Genomic DNA, 12,689 nt, shown 5'->3' with positions numbered 1-12,689 from the left:
AATAAATTAGATAGAGTTAGTTAAATGTTTCCTATATTTGAACTGGATTGGTTCTACAATGTCTCATTAAAATATTAGTTTAAAACTCTTGTGTCTAAAATGTTGGAAAATAATGGAAATGCCCTCTGATTGGCTGACATTTTGTAGGAATCAATGGTCAATAAGAACTTACTTCCCAAGAGATAAATGGAAAGAACCAGATCCTTCTGGACCTTATGGAATGTGAAGAGGTGACTTGCTGTGAACCTCCACACCTGAAACTACACGTGTACACCTGGTCAACTTCACACTTCCTATCAGTAACCCCTTTTTCCAATTTCATTCCTGATCAAAGAGCAGAGCTAACATTAAGTTTCCTTCTATACCTCATTTTCTCTGTTCTAGGACTTGTGTTAAATTTCTTACAACCCCATTTCTTTCCCATCATTTTCAATGTTGGGAAACTCAACAGACTATCTTTGAATGACTATACTGTATAATCAGAAATATCCTTTCTTAGACTCGATTGTCTTTGAACTGACAAAAATCACTGTTGTCAATCAGAGCCAATAATCTGCAGGAGATTATTAAACCTGGTTAATAAAGTAGGTGTCTCATATATAAACTGTTAGCATTTTCAAAATGTACCTTTGGTTGGTACCAGTCCAAAGTAAGAAATAAGACCAGAATTGCTGTTTTAGGAGTGAGAGACCCAAATTGAAGAGAACTCTAAGCAACTGCATTATCCAATATTGTTACATACTGAAATTATAGCAGAGCTAAGTCTAGAACCTTGATGGAGTTGGTGATTCATTCAATATTGGTCTAGCATCATTCCTCTTAAATAACCTCTAATTTCTGGCCAATCAGTCCCTCAATCTTAGAATATTTCTACGCTTAACTTTTCTAGAAATAGGACAATTCTATGTAGAATACAGAGCTGAGCTGAAAAGTAAAGGAGGTAAAGAAACACAGAAAAGATAAAACTAGCTCCAAAGTAAATCTTCAACATTGAACAAAGCAGATTGGAAGAATTTGGGAGCTTGAAGCCTCAAAAACAATGTGAGTCTGTACTTCATAAGGCAATTTTTTAAATTTATTATTTCTCTAATAAAACAATTTGAAAGACAGGGTACTTTGTAGCACAAAGAATTGCTTTGTGTATGACCGATTCTTATTGGTTTCTGCCATTCTGGGCTGAAAAGAAAATCTAAGAAAATCTTAGTCTTAGTCAAAAACACTATCATCAAGCTGAGCTAATTTCAATCTTTAAGAATTCGTACAAAATAAAACCAACCAGCATCACAACTCCTATGCAGTTACTTCATTATTCATTAGGATTTGTATTTTCATAATTACTACAAATTTCATTATTATAAATTCATGTAATTGAAAAGTAAGTCAAATTACTATGGGAATATGAGTCTTTTCGATGCATTTAAGGAGATTTTCTAAGTTGAGTGAACAAAGTACAAGGTCATGAGGTTGTTGAGTTCAGTTGTTGAGTTCTGTTCCATTTCTTCTCAGGTATTGATTCTATTGCTTGCTTCCTCTGGAGATAAACTTTTCCTTCTAATTTTTTTATCCCTAGTTTTCTGTATTTTGCCTTTTTTATGTACAAGTTCTATTTTCTCTATTTTTCTTTTAGGAGATAGACTCTGTCTCCTATATTCATGCTTTACAGGTCTTGGACCTATTTTAATCAGCCATAGTTTTATCTAAATACTTTTCCTAGCTTTAACAACTTAGCTCAACTAGTTTCTGGGTCTGCATCAGTCAGATGTGATTAACAGAGTGGAGGATTATGCAAATACTGGCACATAGAAAGAAAACCTGCACAGTGAGAAAAATTCCCCAAGAAAGGATGATCAGTCACACAAACACCAAAAATACGTCTACAGTTACTCCAAGTCTGTAGACCATTATCTCAATTGCTACAACAAATAAAAACATGGTGTCCCAGAAGTGCTCAGATATTTATTTAGATTAGATCAGAGCACCATGGACCCTTCCCGAGGAATGTCATATGTAAACTGAGACACGAAAAACATGAATGGACAACAAAAATTATGGAAAGACAATGAAACAGGATATAAAGGAACCAAATGTTTATGAAGAGGTATGGAAGTAGTTTGACATCTTAAAGCAACTGTAGGTAATTTAATGTTTCTACTCATAGGCTGTGAAGAGGACAAGAGATAAATTTAGGAAGTTGGCTGAGGGCCAGATTATGAAGTATTAGGCAAACTAAGGACTTTGATTTTTTTGGGGAGGGAGGGGGAGTCCGGTCATGGGACCTGAACTCTGGGCCTGGGCGCTGTCCCTCAGCTCTTCACCTCAAGGCTAGCGCTCTACCACTTGATCCACAGCGCCACTTCTGGCTTTTTTTTCTTTTTGCTTATGTGGTGCTGAGGAATCGAACCCAGGGCCTCACGCATGCAAGGCAACCGCTCTACCACTGAGCCACCTTCCCAGCCCCTAAGGACTTTGATTTTATCCCAGCGACTATAATAATACATTAAGAAATTTTAAGAACAATCATAATGTGGAAACACTTAATAAGAGCATAACTGTCTAATATGTAATATAGCTAAAATACTACTAATAATGTCAACAATGGCTAATATATACATACATATAAACATATGTGTATGTATCAGGCATTATTCCAAATACTCAACACATGCATTATCTCAACTCTTAAAAAGCTCTATAAGATGGACATTGTTAGTATTCCTATTGTTCAGGCAAACATCATTATGCTACTTGACATAGAATCACAGTCAAGCATAAATTTAAGGAAAATAAGCTCAGAAGCTGAAAAACAAGTTATTGCACTATTATATCAATCCCTGCTTGAGCTGTCTGAAGATTCAGCCAAAGCAGTAAATAAGAGAAGGGAGAAGAAAGTTGGATGGGGAAGAAATAAAGGACTTACAAATAAGAAGTTACTGTTCAGAGTTGATATAAGCAAATGGGAAAAGAGACATTCAGAAATAACTCCAGGGTTGGGAAGGTGGCTCATTGGTAGAGTACTTGCCTTGCATGCATGAGGCCCTGGGTTCAATTCCTCAGCACCACATAAGCAGAAAAAGCCAGAAGTGGTGCTGTGGCTCAGGTGGTAGAGTGCTAGCCTTGAGCTGAAAGCTGAGGGACAGCGTCCAGGCCCAGAGTTTAGGCCCCACAACCAAAAAAAAAAAAAAAGAAAGAAAGAAAGGAAAGAACTCCAAAAATTCTGTGTTAGGCATCTGGAAAGATAATAATACTGGGAAGGAAAAGAAAGTTTAAAAAGAAAAAAATGTTAGCTATTCCAACTGTGAGATACATCTAATGGGCAAATGAAAATGTTCAAAATAAAATACAAGAGGCCAGGCGCTGGTGGCTCACACCTATAAATCCTAGCTACTCAGGAGGCTGAGATCTGAGGATCATGATTCAAAGCCAGCTCAGGCAGGAAGGTCTGTGAGACTCTTATCTCCAATAAACCACCAGAAAACTGGAAGTAGCACTGTGGCTCAAGTGGTAGAACACTAGCCTTGAGCTGAAGACTTGAGGGGCAGCACCCAGGCCCAGAGTTCAAGCCCCACAACCAACAAAAATAAATAAATAAATACACACATACATACAAGAAATGCAGTTGCTTAAAAGAAATGGACTGTGCTGTTTTTGGCAGGGGGAAGAGATGTCAGTACTGGAGCTTAACTCAAGGCCTGGGCACTCACTGTTCCTGAGCTTTTTCCACAAAGCTAATGCTCTACCATTTAATCAGCAATTAAATTAAATTAAATTAAGATTCTCATCAACTTTCCTGTCTAGGTTGGCTTTGAATATGATCTGTAAATCTCAGCTTCTTGACTAGCTGGCATTACAGGTGTGAGCCACCCATGCTCACCTTGTACTTTACCTTTGCATAAAATCCTAGCACAGATGTTTCAGATGGGTATGTGATTGTTTCCTATGTGGTCACTGGATCCATCCCTGGGTCCAAGGTACTAATGGTAGATTTCCATATTTAGTATGGGTATCTCTAGGGTCTCTATCTTCTTGGATAAATTTGATGCCAGAAATTTCCTCTTAATCAAGTGAAGCATAAGTTGAATGTATTTATAATCATACTCCACATGTGAGAACCTGGCCATATCTACTGAAATTAGATCAGCAAATAAAGTACCTCACTTGCTTGACACAAAGAACTAAAAGCCCATTGGCATGGGAGGAGGATTAAGTTAGCATTCCCTTCTAGCAATTGTATTTGGAGAATTTAAAGCCATTTAGGTGACCAGATTACCTAAGAAGAATGTACAACATGAGAGAAAATGAAGGCCAAGGATGGAACTCATGGTATTAGTTCTTTCAGGCTCTGTAAGGGCCACAAATGAGTTGCAGAAATAGATTCCCTTGTCCTTTAAATGTTGTATCGTATTTCTTATTTTATTTCATTCTTTCTTTCATAGCTTTTGGTAACCTGATTGCTGATTGTGTACTTCATATACTATGTCTACTATACTGTGATAAGAAATGACACTGATTCCACTTATCCTTCTGACTATCCTATTCCATCACCAACAGTATTCAGCAGCTTTGGCCGTCCCCTTTCCCTTTATTGGATGAGGAGATCATCCAAAGCACAGATAAGGCATCTCATAAAATGCCTGCAAACAGATCACCTGTAGGGATAATGAGTATATTAGGTAAACTAAGGTTCAAGGGTTTAAAGATGATGAATGATGGTTTAATGTTAACAAGATAAACATTAACAAGCATACTTGCAGCATGGTTTGAAAGCACCAAATTGATAAGGAGGGAAGTCAGAAACTCCACTCAACCACAGTTAATATGACCAGAAGTTGTCTTTTATTTGACCACAAGATCAATATTCAGGAACACTCTAATCTATCTGCTCAGAAAGTGACACAGTCTTGAGCTTCACTAGTAGGTTTGGCGCAGATGAGAAAAGAAACATTAGAGCACAAAATATATTACAAGAACTGATGGGTCTGACACTCTAGTATTTAGTTTATAGTCACCCCAAGACTTCTTCGTCTGTTTTATCCCTACTCACAATCAAGATCTAGTCTCATTTCCTTTAACTTCTTTTAAGGACACTTCTTGGTCATGTGGCTCTGAATTGGATTGGAGATATAAATATGAATTCATTATATAGTTATGGAATATAGTATATAATGAAAGATAATAAACATGTGAATTAAGTACATTTCGTAGCAAAATACCAAAGGAATGTGCATATCAAACATTGTGATCTTTGTTCTTGAACACAATTAAAAGGATCAGGAATCCATACAAAAAAAAGTTAAGTCAAAGTCTGAGGCAAGGAAACTATAAAGTGAGCCTGGAACATTTTGTTGTGCCAGAAAGTAAGAAAGTGCTAAAAGTATCCACTTTATTGGATAATATAACTAGTGGATGAAATCAAATTTAATGACAAGATATTTACAGAGTAATCTCCCCCAAGTTACTTATTGTTTACAAAGAGAAAAAGGGTAACTTTACAAGCAGACTAACCTAACAACTATAAATTTGTTTAAGTAATACAAGCCAATATCACTCTGCACAAAACAAATTGACATTTTGTGCTTCCTGAAAGATACCTTCTACAAGACAGATGCAATGTGTCCTAAAATAAAAAGTACAAACTGGAAGCTAGGTCTGAAGAAATAAATCTCCAGTCAAGCACTTGTGCTAGTTACTGTGGATTTAAAGAAAAATTAGAGTACATACATTCTTGTCCTTGAAGAGACAACAGACTAGAAGTAAGGTAGAAATGAGAAAAGGCAGAGTCACCCTCAGTGATCCATGTGGTGTACTGCACTAAGTCCAAGGGACTGCGTTCTATGGACTAGGGAAATTAATGATATAACTTGTAATTGCTCAGTTGTATTATAAAAAGTAACAAAACCAAAGAAATGTGTGCCATGGGAACATGGGTGAGTGGGCAAACAAGCCCTGTGAGGAAATCACAGCCTTCTTAGATCAGATGACAAAGGACTTGAAATTCGCCAGATGCAAAGAAGGAAGAAACGTTCCAGTCACAAGCATGAGGAGGAGCAGAAGCAGGCCTGGTGACGGGAAAACACTTTTCCTATATTTCTGAAATGTGAAATGTGAGTTGGATAGTGCATGAGATAAACTAGAGAAGCAGGCTGGGACCAGATGGTGAAGACACAGAGAGTAAAACTTGTATCCTGGAGGCAGGAGTGAAGAGATAGGAAGAGTTTTGAATAAAGACATGGCAGGATTAGATGTTTATTTTAGAAAAAAATATAATCCAAGAAGAAGAGCCCATCTCTGGAGACAGGGAAGTGTAATATTGCAATAACCTAAGTGAAAATAACAAAGGGTCCACATGAGAGTGAGTACTGAGTGTCAAAGAAAAGACAGGCCAAGAACAAGCAAGGAGACACTCCTGTGGCTTGATGACTAACGGGATGCGGTGGGGACAAATTATTGGTGGTAGTCTCTTCTGGGGGAGGAATAGAGGAACAAACTCAAGGGAAGATGAGCATCTTTGTTTTAGATATGTTTTATTAGGAATTTCTTGGGAGTAGGAAATGTTCAGATGACAGCTGGCTATTGGCATGGATCACCTACCTCCCTTCACTGACATGGAAGCATTGGTGCCTTTGAGAGCTATAGCTCTCTTGGATTTGTCAAGTGTACACACCTCAGGGAATCATGTGACATGTGAGGCTATATGGACCTGGAAGTTCAGGGCTTCCCTTTTCCCAGGGAGCAGAGAAAGGCTGGCACTGAACAGTCTCTTTCCTCTCTTCCAAGACATCCACCTCTTTGTGGTGATGCTGCTTGTTTAGAGAATAATGGCGGGCTTGAGAATGCATCTTCTCTCTGATCACGAAAGTGCTTAGCTAGTGTCCTTGTACATGAGAAGGAGACGAAGGAGCTGAAAGTGCACACAGTGAATATTAAAAAGCATGTGAGTAAGAAAAAACTCTAGCCAAGTGTTGGTGGATCAAGCCAGTAATTCTGTAGACTGAGGAAGCTGAGAGCTTAGGATCACAGTTGGAAGTCAACTCAGGTAGAAAACTTTGCAAGACTCCATCTCTAATTAACCATAAAAATACCAGACTGGAGGTGTAGCTCAAGTGGTAGAACACCAACAAAGCATGAAAGCTAAGTGAGCCCAAGGCCCTGAGTTCAATTTACCATTGATGGCACAAAAGAAGGAAGGAGGAAGAAGGAAGGTTAAAGAAGAAAGGAAGGAAGGAAGGAAGGAAGGAAGGAAGGAAGGAAGGAAGGAAGGAAGGAAGGAAGGAAGGAAGGAAGGGAGGGAGGAAGGGAGGAAGGTAGAGAGGGGGAGGGATGAGAAAAAGGAGGAGGAGGAGGAAGAGGAAGCCATCAAACTGTATGACAATACTAGCACCAAAACACATTTGTTCAAGAATATGTCACAGATGTCCCTTTATAGGCATTCCATAAAAATGATCAAATGTTCTTTATGTTCCAGCACATTTTGAGGGAAGAACTTCACATATAACATGGTAAATTGAACAATGACCCTTGTCTAAAGTGATTAAAAATGATTAAATGCATACATGTTAGTGTATGTTTTTTGAGGAACTGGTACACTCAGATTTATACATGGAAGCAGAATAAAAATATAAAGAAATAGCTAGTTCCCTTTCAAACTATCAAGAAAACTTCAGGGAGGACTCAAAATGTTTGCAATGAGCTTAGATTTCTGAGGGTTGTAGAACTATTTTTTTTAATGAAAAATAGTCTAGAAATGGCTTGTGATAAGCAGTGAGAGAGCCTAATAAAAGAATTAGTTATATCCTTGTCAGAAGAGATAAGCTTAGAGTTAAAGAGTAGGATCGTAGGAACTTTCACTGGGAAGGTGTTTTGCTAATTACTACTGATTAAAGATCTATACTCAATATTAGCAACTGCTCAATTGGACTGTATAAATTATGGATGTATATAAAACCCCTATATTGTGCTTAATTAGATAGGAGTATATTTGGAAATCCACCACAGTTTTTATTATGCATTCTTCCCAAACTTAATTAGAATTAACTATTTCTATTGTTATAAGTTTCTAGCTTTCAAGTATAATGACAATGTGCTTAAACATGCTTTCCAAATTAAAAGTATATTTGTTTCAGGTAAAGGAAACCAATTGCATGAGTAGAACTCTTGAATAACATGAAATTATTTTCATTTCTTTTATCCTCATTAATGAAAAAAATGTCTGAAAGAACCCATAATATTCAATGCTATGATATTTCTGCTCCCACATAATGGTATATAAGAAGCATGTTTACAACTGCAGGCAAAAAATTTCCAACACAAGTAACTCTCAGAATTTAAGGGGTTTTGAAAACTATGCCTTGTAAATAGAAATTTATGAGGCTAGAATTCTTTTATCCCTATATAAATGTTAATGCTCATTTTTAAAGGATGGCCAAATAAAACCATTACTTTTATGTAAGTCAGAAGGATAATATCCAATACTCTTTTAGAATAAAATATATATTCTTGACATCTGCACTCTTACATTTATTGTACCACTATTCATAATCTCCAAGACATGCGAACAAAACAAAAATGTTCAATAACAAAATGTTCATTATATAAGGAGTGGATCACAGAAACTGTATTGGCAGCTTTCACTATAAACAACTGACATATATTTGAGGGGATATATATATATACTTAAATTTATCTAAACATTATACATATATACATGGGTCAAAATATTACATTATCCCAATGGCATATATATATATAATTTTTATATCTCTATGTGATAGATAAACACTCTAACTTTTTTAAAAAAATTATTTTTTATTTTTTTATTGTGAAAATACTGTACAGAGGGGTTACAATTACATGGGCAAGATAATGAGTACATTTCTTATCAAGCATTGTAGCCTCCTCCTTTGTTTCCCCTTCCCATCCCATCCTCCCTCCACCCCCCCACCCAACCTTCCTCCCCCCCCCCACCAAAGTTATAAACACTCTAACTTGTAAAAAGTAGAATCAAGGGCTGGGAAGGTCGCTCCGTGGTAGAGTGCTTGCCTTGCATGCATGAGGCCCTGGGTTCGATTCTTCAGCACCACATAAACAGAAAAGGCTGGAAGGTGCACTGTAGCTCAAGCAGCAGAGGGCTAGCCTTGAGCCCAAGAGCTGAGGGACAACACCCAGGCCCAGAGTACAGGCCCCACGACCAACCAAAAAAAAAAAGTAGAATCAAATATATTTTTTAATCTTTCTTAGTATGACCAAAGAATGGTACATTTCTCACACCCCATTATATAAATATTGTATATTGAGTATTTTGAATGAAAAATAATTAAGATTATGACAATGGCAAAATAGTAAGTTTTATTAAGCATATGCTATGTGGCAGGCATTGTTCTAAGTTATTTTCATGGATTGACAGTTCTAAATCCCATAATGTGATGGAGCACCTTGTGGTTCTGTAACAAGGGTGGAAGAAGTCAGCACTACCTATAGTCACTACCTGTGACTTTTCTATTATAAGAATCTATTACATATTTTGTGAAGAGCTAGAAGTGATGACTCCAAACCCAAGGAAATATGTCAGTCAGAAACATTATCTTGATTTAATCATTATATTTTATACATGTTTTAAATTAATGTGTTATGTACTCATGCACAATTATTATGTGTCAATAAAAATATATTTAAGGATTACTTAATGTACTTAAGAATTACTTAATATATGTGGTAGAGCACTTGCCTTGAGCTGAAGAGCTGAGGGACAGCACCCAGGCCCAGAGTTCAAGCCCCACGACCAACACACACACAAAAAAGATAAAACTAAGAATTACCTAATATACCTAATAAAACATAATTACTGAATTCATATACAAATGTAATTGAAGAATATACTCTAGGGAAGTCATATTAGTTGGACTTCAAAGAAGGAAAGGGATTCTGGCAAATGGAGAGAAGTTCTACATCCAAGTCAGATTTAGCCCAGAATAAAGATGCACAGAAAAAGGATACTGATGCCAGGCATAGAAATCTGCTAGAAGATAGTGACTATGTATTCAACTAAAACCAAAACCAAGCATGTTTGTCCTAAGTAGCTTGAGCTACTCCTAAGACAGTGGCAGAAGAAAGGACTCTGGACAATGGTCCAAAAAGCTGTGTGCTTACTTTTCCACAGCCATTTATTACTGGCTGTGTACTTAATAACTCATTCTTCTCTAAGCTTTATTGGCTCAGTTCCAAAGTAGGGACAATAACAAGAAGGTATTGCAATAAATATTAACTAGATGACTAAATGAGCTTTTAAAGTATACAGTGCTATACAGATGAAATATACTGGCTTTATTTATTTGCAGGTTCAGTCACTGAACACCATACCTCTTTGTCTTGGTCTCTTTCTTGTTGACATAACAAAGTATCTTGGCATCAGCTTAGGACTCAGTTACACTAAGGTTTTGAAATTCTTAGGTTGACAGGAGTTGTATGACACAGACAAAGAGGCAGTGTCGTGGAGCTGAGCCTGCTGCAGGATGAAGTTCCTGAGCCCAGACTCCAATTCGAATACTGGGTTACCTAGTGCTTGCCAATTACATCATGGTTTCCCTTAAAAAATCTATGCTCTAAGCAAAACACCCAGCAAGGCATACGTTTGGATTTGTAATCAGAACAGATCCAACACCAGTTAATTAATGCAAGCAGCCAGTATAATAACATTGTACTAGATTAAGTATTTTATGTCCTTATGCCAGTACTACATCTTGAAAATCTAAGTTAACTGAGTTTTCTAATGAATGGAAGGTTAGTCATAGTTTTAATATCCCTCCTAGCCAGAGAACTCAATATTAGTGTCTTAGAGGTTTAATATAGCACAATGACAAGTAGAGGAAATGCAGATAGCATCTCTGTGTCTCCTGGTTATACTGATGGAGGCTAGAAAAATACTATGAATTATACTTAAGTTCAGAGACAGAATGAGTGACAGAGTATCGTGCAATGTATCCACTAGACCCAGAACAACACAAGCTTGGGTCAAGGTCAGTCTGGTAATCCTCCAGCAGAAAAATCTGTGTACTTTACATGAGATCCAGGGAACCTTCCAGTTTCCCAGAGAAGTCACCTACCCTAATCAATGAAGCAGCCAGCCTAGTGAAATAGCATAACAAAAGGCAAGAGAGAGATGGAGAAGAGCATCCCAGGCCCAGTTTATGTCCCACAACGGGACAAAGGGATATTGTTCAAGATGGGTATGATGTGGGCTTTCTCCATAGAAACCTGTGGAGTCTATGTCTTCACTTCAGCTGAATCTTGGGTACAGGAAGTGGACTTAGCCTCCCAAGGCCAACTCTTTGTCCTTGGAATGACAGAGGTTCTTTGCTCTATTGAGCACCTGCAAAATGACGCTACGATTGGAATAGTGTCATTACTCCTTTTCCCATAATGACCTCCTTAGGGAGGGCATAAGAAGCAAATATCTTTTAAATGACTGAGTTTAAAACCAAAAATGGCTGAAAAATTTTCTAGGTTATCTGACACAACAAGACACTATTTCTACATCAGGAAAGAAAAAGAAAGATGTGCTACAAGCCAGATGAATTGGAATAGCTGAAGGTGGAGAAAGTTTCGCTTGCACACTGTGAACTTTCTGCCTGTGACTATCATAATAATGTCTCAGATGTGCCCTTCTGGGGATTGCTGTCCTTCTCCCTAATGTGCTCCTGGATAATCATTTGGCTGTCTCTAAAGCAGCAATCTGAGTTGTATGGCAGCCAAGAAAATCTCAGATCCTGTGTTTGCTAATTGGACATAACAATCCATGCTCAGGGGCAGCTGGCAGAATGGACTTTACTCTACCAGAATTGCTCTGGCTTCTTTTTTTTTTGTTGTTTTGTTTTTTTGTTTGTTAGCCCCATTCTCTATTCTGAGATTCTGAATGCTTTCTTGGCCAACAGCACCTCTATTTTTCACCCATGATTATGAAGCAGTCATTCCTCTATCCCTGCATATGCCACGGCTTTCTGAGGGGTTTGGAACTGGACAGAGATTTATGTATTCTGAAATGTGATCAGTTGAGAATTAATAAGAGCTAATATTGGAACTAATTCGCAAGGGAGTAGAAGTCATAAACATTAGACAATAATAGTCTGGCATATGATCCTTCCATTTTAGATATAATATAAATTATAGCTTGCAAATTAAATTGAGAGAAACAGGTGGGTCAATTATATGACTCTAAGTTAAATTAATTAAAATTTAATAACTCTTCATTTTTAAATTACAAAATGAAGGCTGAAAGGATTGTTCACATCTGACCTCTGTAGTGGAGGCTTGGATTAAGAAATGGTTGGGGAAAAGAGGAAATAATTACATTAAATATTCAAATTATTTCTGAAGACTTAATTTTTACTTCAGCATTCAAAGTGAGCAGAGAAAATGACCAGACATAAGAAATTATTTGGATTCTTTAGAACTTTGAATAAATGAAAGTCCTTTCATACAAAGAGTATTTGCATTTTTTTTTTGCCAGTCCTGGAGCTTGAACTCAGGGCCTGGGCACTGGCCCTGAGCCTCTCTGTGCTCAAGGCTAGGGCTCTACCACTTGAGCCACAGCACCATTTCTGGCTTTTTCTGTGTATGTGGTACTGAGGAATAGAACCCAGGGCTTCATGATTGCAAGGCAAGCACTCTACCACTGAACCACCTTCCCATCCCATGTT

This window comes from Dipodomys merriami, unplaced genomic scaffold, assembly GCF_024711535.1.
Source record: "Dipodomys merriami isolate MVZ:Mamm:240054 unplaced genomic scaffold, mDipMer1.0.p SCAF_8, whole genome shotgun sequence".
NCBI classification, from domain to species: domain Eukaryota; kingdom Metazoa; phylum Chordata; class Mammalia; order Rodentia; family Heteromyidae; genus Dipodomys; species Dipodomys merriami.
The sequence above is the reverse complement of the archived record's forward strand: the minus strand, read 5'-3'. Positions refer to the sequence as shown.